This window comes from Rhamphochromis sp. 'chilingali' (genome assembly GCF_963969265.1).
Source record: "Rhamphochromis sp. 'chilingali' genome assembly, chromosome: 3".
NCBI classification, from domain to species: Eukaryota; Metazoa; Chordata; class Actinopteri; order Cichliformes; family Cichlidae; genus Rhamphochromis; species Rhamphochromis sp. 'chilingali'.
Window position 1 is genome coordinate 5,161,770 of NC_137931.1, and position 12,364 is coordinate 5,174,133.

The 12,364-nt window shown below is 40.8% G+C and overlaps 1 long non-coding RNA gene across 1 annotated transcript in view; it reads right to left on the bottom strand.

Moving 5' to 3' along the window:
• Positions 1-4,767: 4,767 nt before the first annotated feature.
• LOC308393248 overlaps positions 4,768-12,364 on the bottom strand; it is a 48,203-nt gene continuing 40,606 nt past the window's right edge. Inside the window, exons 3-4 of the long non-coding RNA XR_013970944.1 lie at positions 6,370-6,479; positions 4,768-6,290 (exon numbers count right to left, since the gene is read on the bottom strand). This is a non-coding gene — a long non-coding RNA (uncharacterized lncRNA). The remainder of the gene's footprint in view (positions 6,291-6,369; positions 6,480-12,364) is intronic.

Consider the following 12,364-nt stretch of genomic DNA (forward strand, 5'->3'; position numbering starts at 1 on the left):
TGAGCACCATATATGGTTAGTCTTTCTTTTACAGGCATTTATCAGAAATGCATCATCACTACCAGTATGAAGACAATGACTGCAGCGCTATTTGATCAGAATATGTTGTCTTTATATTGCTTGTTTTATGCTAGCATCTTCTTGCAATTGGGGCCTTCATTTGTTTCTCTATTTGGCTCCAGGAAGGAAACTATAAAATACTACAAGGTCAAATATCAACCATGGCTTTCGCTCTAGCATCCACATCACATAGACTATCTAGTCTTTTTATGCGGTACATGATCCCAGTTGTAGCAGAGTAACAAGCACATTACACATTTTAAGATTACTTTGATGCTTTTTTTTCTGATTTTGAAGTTTTCTCAGGTGTATGTTCAGGACAATTACTGGAAGCCACATTTCCTTACCCTTACCTCTAATGAATCTCTGTAGCCAATAAAGGCCCAAATACAGCTGCCCTCAGTTCTTATAACATACCAAAAGTTTGTCATGGCCTGAGGCATCTCATAGTAACGTGAAAGGTATCTTTCCGCATCCTTATGAGATGCTCCAGATTCCCATTTGAAAACAACCGAACGCTGCTCGCAGCAGTAACACACACTTGGAGCAGAGGCTCCTAACATTAACTCTATCCATAACTTTAACCTTAACCCTATCAGGTCTTGTTTTACAAAGCGATTCATGATTAGAACAAAAAGCACATTTACATGTATAGATTCATTCCAAACGGCTCTCATGCCTCCAAACACATACTGATGACTTGTCACATAGCATCGTTACCTGTTGGGATGAGAACGTGTTGTTTCCAAAGCACCATAAATTGGGGTGTCTGTAGCTCAGGTAGGAAACCTACTAATCAGAAAGTTGCTGGTTCAATCCCCCTCTGCTCCAGCCTGCATGCCAAATATCCTTGGGCAAGATGCAAACCCCAAGTTGCTCTCCGATGCATCCATCGGGAGGATGAATGCGTATTAATGTTAGATAGAAAGCACTTACAGAGAAAAAAAAGAAGTGATTGGGTGAATGAGGCAAGTTGTAGAGAGTAGAAAGGTTTTATATAAGAACCAGTTCATTTTTATATTTCAGATTTACTTTCAGTTTTCTACTTTTTACATGTAAGATTGATGTACATGTATCACACCTAACTCGGTGACAGCAAATTTGAACAACTGTAATCATTTCTTTCCGGCATCTGAAATATTAGTTTAGTTTGGGGTTGTTGTTTTTTTTGTTTCCTTTTGGCTCCTGATATTAGTCAACTACTATTTGTCAATGTTGAATAATGATAAATGAATTATCTACAGTTGCCTCAAAGCGGTGTATAATGCAATTTCACCAGCTTAGACCACATCCTCTTTTTAGGTTTGATAGCATTTTTAGTAGATAATGGCAGCTGGCTTGAGCATGAATTTAAGCTGCAGTTTGGGGAAGGTCACAGAGGGGACAGCCAGCGACTCCTGAGCTGTGCAGATCCCTGAGTGCTAATGAGAAGTAAACGAATTGGAAAAAGGAGGGAGTGCGGGGCTCAAAAGCAAGAACATACAGCTTGTAGTGCTGAGTGAAAACAAATATGTTCAAATTATACATTTTCACAATTTATTATCAAATGGTCAGAATTTCAAAGTAGTTTTACATGACGCCATGGACCTCCATCTCTCTGGCTCAAAGACAAAGGCCAAGAGCAAGAAAAAAACAAGAGGATGCAATGACAGAAGAAGCTGTGTCAACACACAGCTTCGATGGAAATGATGATGCAGCTTCAATAAGTGGTGCAAAAGTTAACATGAACGGTGCTCTGAGCTGAAACTGCTTTGCAGCTCCCAAAAAAGTTGATTCTGAAAACGTTACATCCAGATGAAGAGAATCAAAGTTTTCGTTACATGGATGATTGAGCAGCGTTTGATTAAATGAACAATAACTGCTCTTATTTGAATAAAGGAAAAAAATGAGTACAACATAATATCTGAACAGAGATATAACATGTGCTAAATTAACATTCACTGAGCCAGCCACTTGCTTGCATGAGATCTGAGACACTGGGAGCAGCAAAACAGCTTGTAACATGTTGTTATGTTTGATTCAGGTGGACTAAAGAGTCTAATATGGGTAAACTATTAATGATATCAATAAATGAAAGACTGCAGTCCACTTTAGCTAACTAAAGATCCAGAGGAGGCAGAGCATTAACAAGAACACTGTCAGTGTCTGTGTTACTTCTTGTCTTATATATATTGTCTCTGTTTTCCTCTGTCCTTTGTCAGAGTGTCTGTTCACCTACCCCCTGTGTCTCCATATTCCCAGTGTTCAAGGTTTCCAAGTGTTTTCCCAGTTTAGGTTTTCATGGTTGGTTCTGTTTGCTACTCAGCCAGAATAAACAGCTCGCTCTTTTTAAAAGTAGGCTCCAGAATGGATGATGGCATGTTCGCATGTCTTTATGCAACACTGAGTGTGCTGAACTAAAGGTAGGCCTAGTTTCATTTTCATGGTCATTATTATCAAGACAATGATTACGCCTTATTCTGATTATTTCTCCCTTTTGGAGGTGTAACGTTTACATGAGGGGTGTAGGAACATTTCCCCCTAAATATGTTTAGATACATTTTTGTTGAAGTCACAGTTTTTGTCGTATTGATGATGCAGCTAGAATAAGTGCTTTTAAATAAAAGAATAACCATTCAAAGTGCTCAGTGGTGAAACTGTAACTCTTTCAGAGTTTGACAGCTGGACAAGTGATGCCGTATTTAAAGAAACATGAGATGAGTGCAGCATATTATCTGAACAGAGACCATTCAATGAGCAAGAATAAACACTGAAAGAGAAACACTTCACTGTTGATTATCATATGAAGTCTAATGAAAGCTGTTAATCTGTTAATATCCTGTTAATCTGCAAATACAGAACATGCGACTTTAAAGCATCCAGCAAAGTGATAACTGTCCTCTGCCCACTAAGTAGTGACTCTACAAAAGATTATTTTCAATATCATCTTTATATTATATTTATATTATATTTAGTTATTCTCCAGCGCAACAATGTAAGGAGCTCTGTGATTGGTTAGGAAAGGACAGACTGGCCACCTGGATTTTTCTTCACTGCACATTGATCCATAGCTTTGCTCTGTAAAGGCTAACAAAGTGCTTTTGCTTTACAAAGACATTCAGCGTCGGTATTCACTCTTTTAAAATGCCACTGAACACTGGAGTGAAATGGAGCCCTGATCCTCAGAGTTTTATTGTTGCTAACATTTCTTATAGATAGCACAGATAGTGCCCCACTGCAGTAATCACTCATGTCTAGATATTCCTGTTAAAAGGAGTTTTTCCTCCCCACTGTAACATGGCAAACATAGCAAACGGATAAACCAGCTGAAGCTTCAGACAGCCGTCAGACAGTGAAACACTGCCATCTGCTGGACTCCAATAACAAAGACGCTGCTTTGACGGGTGAGGGAGTTTCAACAAGTCTGCAACGACTCAAGCATCAAACTACAGAACTATTATAGCGGACATGGTGCTCTAATGACTGCTTCATTAACGCAGGTCAGAAAGGATCAAACATATCAATAAATTATAAAACACAAAACGTCTCTTATTGCCCAGGGCTCAGGAAGTGAGTGTGTTCCTTATAGCCTATTAAACCTTAGCAGGTTATTTTGATGTGTTACAGATGAAACAGCTATCCAGTAACATTCAGCTACAAAAATGCTTTTTTATAATTACTTTTTTACAGCTTCGCACTTTTACACAAGTTTTATCATCAGTGTCACAATGGCTGCTGCTAAAATTGAGTACAAGATATTTGTTGGCCTGATTAAAGGTCTTGATGCGTGCTCAATCATCCAGGGAAGTAAATCTCCAAAAGTTGATCCTGTTCTTCTGGACGTAGCGTTTTCAGTCAGAGAAACCAGCCGACTGAAGGAACAATGGGCTGGGAGGTCAGTTCCTTAATCATGATTATGCAAATTCTCATGACCATTGATCAACAACCACTGATCAATGGTCTTGAGTACCATTCACAGAGAGTTGGAGAACGGCTGCAATCACAGCATTGTAAGATGGTGACAGATGTACCCTTAGGCCCCCTCCTTGATTCAGAGAGGGTCTTTCCCTTTTCACGTAAATGGCCTCCTTGACTCCGCCCTCAAACCAGCGTTCATTGCAGTTATTGTTGACAATCACATTGTATCGTGTAACCATCCAGCTCACATATTCAATGTAAATGATTTGTTGAACTCAAGACATGATGAATGTTCCTGCATTAAAACACATCCAGCCTAGTGTTCTCACTCTCCCTAAATGGATCTGTTACATTAGTGATATATGGGAGTTGTGTTTCAGTCTTTTCCACATGAGGACATTTACATTTAGTTTTTGCTTTACTGATGAGTGGCTGGTTAACCTGCAGTGGTTGAAGTATGTGTCGGTCGTCTGGAAGAGTAGGTGTAGAAGACGTCTTTAATGAATGTAATGCTCTGAAGGTGTCAGTGATTACTGTGAATTCATATTAAAATTGGATTTCAGTGAATAAAGACAGGCCCTCATGGTGAAGCTCAGGAGTCCATAAAGTGTAACAGGAGAGCTGTGTCATACTTTCAGATATTTTACATGAGCCAGTCTTTCAAAAAATACATAAATAAATAATTCATTCATTCATCCACAGGAAACACAATGCTCATATCTGAAAGTAAACTCTGATATATATCCCCGACTAGCGTTACTACTAAATAAAGGCTAAATAAATGACTAAATATATAAAGACACTCTCCAGAAGAAGTTAAAGGGATTTTATTTATTGTACAAGCAATATCTTCATAAGAATTACAAATTCTGCAGACATATTACCTTCTTACTGAACCTGAATAACTCACACACAGACGTGTCTGCTGCTTATCTTTGTTCAAACATGATGTTTTATCTTCTCTTCAAAACACATTACTCATCTTTCTGGCATCGTGTTACATGAAAACACCTGCATTCTACCTGTGTCATTGTACCACAAAGACAATGATTGCAACACTGTGCTTGCAAAATAGAAGAAATAAGACGACCAGCAAATACATAAAAGATGGTAAAAGTGATTCCATCTTTGTGTCTCCTCCCATTGTTTCCCCAGTCTGTCTAGTTCCCATATTCCCAGGACACCGCTGGACAACAAGTGGGTATTCCAAGACTGAGAGACAGCCAGAGTTGGCAAAAGATCAGACATTCTTAAGTAGAAGTAAAAATACTATTGTTCCAGTGAAAGTTAAAGTACTGATTCAACTTCATTACTCAGCTAAAGCAAAAAAGTACAGGCTCGAAGCGCTTACAGAGAAAAGCATACAACAGAATGCTGATCGCGGCAGTAACACACACTTGGAGGAGAGGCTCCAGCCGTCCATTCCAGCCCTATCCCTAACATTAACTCTAACCATAACTTTAACCTTAACCCTATCAGGTCTTGTTTTACAAAGCGATTCATGATCAGAATAAAAAACACATTTACACATACCGATGATTTGTCACATAGCATCGTTACCTGTTGGGATGAGAATGTGTTGTTTCCAGAGCACCACAAATTGGGGTGTCTGTAGCTCAGGTAGAGCAGGAAACCTACTAATCAGAAAGTTGCTGGTTCAATGCACCTCTGCTCCAGCCTGCATGCCAAATATCCTTGGGCAAGATGCTAACCCCAAGTTGCTCTCCGATGCATCCATCGGGAGGATGAATGCGTATTAATGTTAGATAGAAAGCACTTACAGAGAAAAAGCATAGAAAAAAGTGAGTGCATGAATGAGGCAAGTTGTAGAGAGTAGAAAGGTTTTATACAAGAACCAGTTCATTTACCGTTATATTTTAGTTTTATTTTCAGTTCTGTACTTTTTACATGTAATATTGATTCATTAGATTGACTACATGTATTAGACCTAACTTGCTGACAGCAAATTTAAACGACCGTAATAATTTATTTTCAGCGTCTGAAATATTTATTTAGTTTGTTTTTTGTTTTCTTTTTGGCTCCTGATATTAGTCAACTACTATTTGTCAATGTTGAACTAATAATGAATCTAAGAACAGCTATTTGTCACGGTTGTCCAGCGTCAACCGTGGGGATGTGAGGAAGGAGGAGCCAGGCACGGAGCTCTGAATGCAAGCAGTGCGTTTATTTACAGTGAATGGAAAATAACAATAAATCCGCAGTGTGTTCCCGACTCCCGTGAAATGTCCTCTTCCCAGTGCTAGTGTTCCTTGTCTCCGCTCCTCAGTGTCTGAGCACCCCGTGCTCGCTGCCCTCTCGTCTCCACGCTTCTCCTGGGGAGATAACAAACAGGCAGCCGTAAGACACATACAATGCGGCAGACTATCCGTACTGACTGGCCGAGAGACTAACGTGAAGTCACGCAATGATCCAGCGTCAGAGAGAGCGCCGCCGCATTCTTAAGTAGCTCCTCCGACAAGGCTTGATCAGCTGTGTGATGGTCTTCAGGTGTGGCCAACCACCTGGCAGGGCCACACCCACCAGGCCTGAAGGTGCCTGTAAACAGGTGCTCTCAGAAACGCCGGCATACACACACACACACACACACACACACAGATATACCTGCAAGCAGGGAGAACGAGGGACAGCACACCAAAAACACACATGTCCATAACTGCTGGGTCGTTTAGACTCCTGAGCTGTGCACGAGGGGTCGACCACCCACTGGAAGGCCGGGCACTTGTTTTCAACCGTAATATACCTGATGTGCTCAGGTAACCTGTAGCGCCATGAAACCTCTGTCACACCAGGGCGCATAAAAAATGATGCTTTAAGAGACTGATGGGATCGGGCAGCAGGGAAAACATCCACAAAATGCTACCTTCAGTTTGACTCCCTAAGACTACCTAAACTAAGTAGAGTCATTACATGCTTGTTAAAAGCAAACTCTCATATAGTTTTTAATGTGCTTCTTTCATTACAATGACTAGATAAAGAATGTGGCCCTGTCTCTATTTAACACTGGCTACCCCAAAATGTTTCCAAACCTTCAACCGTAACTTTCACTGAGAGATTTTTAGATACGGTTATTGAAGCTGTGGGGTTAATTTTTTAAGTAACACGAGACGAGAGGCAGCAGCATACATACAGAGCATCAGTGATAGAAAGCTAGGCTAACATAGGGTAGCTACCTGTTCAAGGAGAAACATGTATAGGCCCATCTCAAGTGCCAGTGAACATCTAAATGATTCAGGGAAGACTTTGGAGAAAGTGCTGTGGGGAGATGAAACGAAATTATGTGGCTTTAACTGACCTTTTGAAATAGGAGTGTGATGCAAAAAATAGCATCCCTGCAGTCAAGCAGAGAGATGGAAACATTATGATGTGGGCTACAGGACGACTTAGTCGGGGTTCCAAACAGTCAGGAAATGTGACATCGTCAGACTGCAGGCCACGGATTGGCTTGTCAGTCGCGGCACTCAATGAGTCATGAGACGGTGTCTTTCACTAAAATCAAAACTGCAGTTTTTTTAAAACCCTGCAACAAGGCAAATAGCTGCACAACACCGTGGTTTCCAAGTGTGACAAAAAGCCACAGATACATCATCGCTGCGACGTCTTCCTTTGTTGTGGCATTCGTGTTGCTCATAAATGACAACATGGACATCGGGCCGCTTTGCTGTAATGACCCCACGCACATTAGGTGGTACTTGATTGTAATGGAAAATGAGTCACAGCAAGCTGATCTGAGTATGTACTAATGGAGAAGTGCTATAAGATCACGGAGTGGTCTAGTCAGTCTCCAGACATCAGTACTGTAGAAAATCTGTGGAGGGAGCTGAAGTTTCAACTTTCCAAGTGGCAGTCAAGAAACTTACAGGATTTAGAGAGTTTCTGTAAGGAGCAGAGGGTTAATGTTTGTGTGTCCTCACTGTAAAGACTGCAGGTTACTGGAGCGTGTCGTGTCATGTTTCCTGTTGCTCTGAGGTGCATCCAACAAATACACAAATCATTTACCACTAATAATAACACCTCCCCCACTTAAGTGTGTTCAACAGGAAGCTAAAGACTGGTGCTGTTAAAGTGTTCAAAAAACAGCAGGAGCTCGGTGTGAGGCCACAGTGGGCCAAAAAACACAAGATGACCTCCAGCAAGGACAAAATGTATCTGGACGTCTCTGTGAGCATCTGTCTCACTGTGTAAGTGTAGCACAGTGTCTGTGTGTGCATGGCTGGGCAAGAGAAACAGCACAACTGAAAGCCAGCACTCAGACGAGGACCCGGTGCATCGTCTGTCTCATCTCAGCCAGTTTACTTACAAACTCTTTAAGTTTGAATTTTAAAGCCGACAATGTGCACAGGGCAGTGATATTTCAAATGAAGGTAAACTATTCCAATCTCTGCAGCCCCAATTGTGTATCTCACACACACTAAGTTCTCCTCCTGCCTTCAGCCCAACCGTTGAGCGCGATGACAAATAGAGCCGCAGAATTTTGCTGCTGTGTAATTAAATTGAGACGTGGGGTCAAAATTCCCACCTAGATTGAGTGAGATGAAATAGAAATCGGCTCTCCTCTAACTGACTTTATAGAAATAATTACATCAGCTGCATTTATAACTGTTATTAAATAACAGCAGCACACGAGAACTAAAGTGTAATCCCAGCACATTTCGCTTCGCTTGCACTGATTCTTTAGAGATGACGACCGTGGTGGGTAATTAAGGGCAAACAATATACAAGTGGCGTGAAAAATGGAGGCTGCATTACCTTTCCAAAGCTTCCTTTCCCGATGGCCCGCAGTATCTGGAAGTGGTCAAAGTTTACTGTGGAGAAAATGAGAAGCAGTTAGTGAGAACGTGTCAGTTTGAGCTGAGCTATAAAACAGGGAACATGACATGTACAGCACTGTGCAAAAGTCTTGAGCCAGCCCTCATTTGCTTCCAGGGATCCGGACTTCCCTGTAATCTTTAAAGTGGTATTAAGGAATAGCTCTCCAGGCTTTTTAAAGTGTTTCTGATTTTTAATCCAGGGCTTGTATTTGACCACTTTTTGTCTGTTAAGACCCTTCACACTAATCTCTGAAACATTCAAACATAAACAGACACCTAAGTCACGGAAAGGACCACAAAACTTAACAAAGAACCAATTTTAAATTGTATCTGTACACATTTACTTGCAGCCTATTGCAAAAAAACAAAACCCCACATCATTTGTTCTCACTTCTTTAGTTGAAGAATGCAGTTAATAACACCGTTAACACAGACTGACCTGGCAAAACACGAAAAAATAAGGGGGTGGTTCAAGACTTTTGATCGGTACTGTATGACAAATGCAAATGTGCACTTCACAATGTATCGCTGCACTTCGGCAGTACTGTGAAGATCAAATGTTTTTTCCTTCCCGATGCATGTGAAAGGTTAAGACTTACATCTCCAAATGTACTGGAACTGATTTGAACCAGAGGACTCAGCCACACTGTTACTATGTACTGCATAAACACGTTTACCGATGAAGGTAAAGCAGACGCTGTCCTGACTGTGTGGCTAAATTTTGTGCTGAAAGCATCAAATCAATTGAATATGATTAACTTGCTATGAGAGGTTTTTACTCCAAGTGTGACTTTTTCTGGCTTCATACACCTTTCAGGGTCAAATTCAAGCACTTTGTAAGCACGTTTAATGTCCATTTTCAACATTTTCCAGCACATTACCATAAAAAGGATGCATATTTCACTTCGCATCACCTGAGTAAGACCACGTGAAAGGCCAAATTAATAAGTCTTCTCATCAGATATTGATGCTTCTTTCTTATGTGACACAAAAAACAGGAGGAGACAGATCTTTGCTTGTGTTGTTTTTTAAGTTCATTCATTCAAAACTAACTGTAAGACGCTTAACTACATTGCAGTCTGTGTTATTGTTGTAGACCTAATTATCACCTTTAAAGTGTTTGTGCTAATAACATCATGTAGAGTAAGACAGGCATAGAGAACAGCACTGACTGGGAGAGGCTTTGAACACATGACATACTCAGATCAATTCAACACTTTAGACTTTAAAAATGCACAAGCGTCTTTCAAAAACCCATTTATTTAATCTATCATCATTGATATTATTATGTACAGTTAGAATGTACTGTTCATCTCCCTTAAATAAACAGGCAGCCTTAAAGTGTGAAATAGTCACTTGTCTACTGTCTCAGTGGCTGATAGTGCCCCACAGGCCTCAATGTCAGCTCGAAGCCATTATGTTTCAATTGTTTAATGATAAACAGATTTTGAATGAAAGCGAGGAAACTTCGCTAGCACAAAAAGTGCCTATTCTTTCTTCCCATATGGTTCAGTCATATTACCGTCATTTCCCCCTAAGCTGTTCCCAAAGACACCAGGTTAATACTTGAAAAGGCTGCAGCGATACACAAAAATATCATCAATATTCTGTTTACTTGGTGACAACGTCGCTTTTAGCCTTCAATCAGAAAGCCTGACGTTGGCTAGTTAAGCATCGGGCTAACGTTTAACGCTTTCACTTGAGGGAAGTAACTCGTATTACTGCTACTGCTGTGTAATCTTGGTTCAATTCACAGCATATTCTACAAGTTACCCTGCAATAACTAACTGTTAGAATAGCGCCACCGTATTGTATCGCACTGAGTGCACTTCAATCCTTTGTCCCGCGAGTTTGCTAGCTAGCAAAATAATAATACCAATTTTAAACAAATAACATGTGTAACGTACACACTCGAGAAAATTATTTACTAGTACTTACGCAACTCCCCCGTTGTGAAAACGTACAAATCCTTCTTGTATTTTTCGTTTTCCAGCAAACACTCATTAAAACGGCCTCCAGGCACATTAGCGCACTCACCCCCGACTGATCAGGGAGGGGGGTCACACATTGAAACAGACTAACGTGCAGAGGTACAGCCCAGGCAGACAAATGTTGCTTTTAGACTTTGCGACTCGTTTTATTTCTCTATCTGATAAGAAAACTATTCAATCAGATAGTTCTTTGTGGTGAATGAAATACGGTTACAGTTTCAAGAAGTTTTAAGCACCAAATCCGAAATCCAAGCACTGCAATATTAAAATCCAATTCAATTTCTTGTTTGCTCCGAAATCTACGACATGACTATATACAGAAAAGCTTGACATGGTATGCAAAAAAAAATTCCGAAGACAATACAAATACAAATACATGAACAAAAAATGTTTTAACTGTCAGTTATGTCATTTTAAAATTTTCCAAAACTAACATTTTCTTTGATTGACTGATATTAAATTGATTAGGGTCAAGTTTAGTGTGAACAATATTACACAAACAAGCACGTGTGTGCGCATGCGCACATATTAGAATCCCTTCGATCGCTTCTCATATGTGCGCATGCGCACATATTAGAATCGCTTCGATCGCTTGTGACGTGATAACTTTGCTTTGATCCTTTCTGACGTCATAACTTTGCTTTGATCCGAAAACCTATAAATAGGAGCGCTCACCTGTTACTTTATGCTTAACGGACGTTGACCTGCAGCAACTAAATCCCTTTTGAGAAGCTTTGAGAGCAATTTACGAGAGAAACCAAAACAAGTTCAGTTTTGTTTCTCACCAATTCACAGCGCAAACAGACACATTACACCATGTCAGCCAACCCATCCTTCGGCTCAGATGAGCTTGGAATATCTAAAGGGACCATTTTGGGAGATCACCACATGGTGGAGGCTTTCCTTGGAGAAGGAAGCTTTGGTGTTGTAACCAGATGTCGCGATACAAAAAACAACAAAACTGTTGCTGTTAAAGTCAACAAGAGCGACCCTGAAATTCTGCTCCAGGCAAAACTGGAAATTTTCATCCTGGAGCAGCTACGACGCTTGGATCCAGACAGGTGCAACATTGTCGAATGGAACGGCTATTTCCTCGATGGAGAGCGCATTTGCCTGAATTTCGAACTCCTCGACCAAAGCCTGTCAGACTACATAGGGGACCGGAATAACCGAGGTCTCCCAATGAGAGAAATCAGGCCAATTTTGCATCAGCTTGCAAATGCTCTATTCCACCTGGGTTCTGTGGGAATAGTGCATGCTGACCTCAAACCTGTCAACATCATGGTTGTGAACCGCAGTGAGTCTCAAGTCAAAGTCAAACTTATAGACTTTGGCATCGCATGTAACACCTCTGCAGTGATTCCTGGTGACTGTGTGGGGACAATTGGTTATTGTGCACCTGAGATTATGCTTGGCACTCCATATGATGAAGCAATTGACATGTGGTCTCTAGGGCTGGTAGCTGTGGAGCTTGCTACAGGGGTGCCTCTCTATCCTGGGGAAGACGATTATGACGTTTTGAAATTCATAATTGAAACCCAGGGTCAGCTACCAGATCATCTCCTAGAGTCTGGCTTGTACACTGAC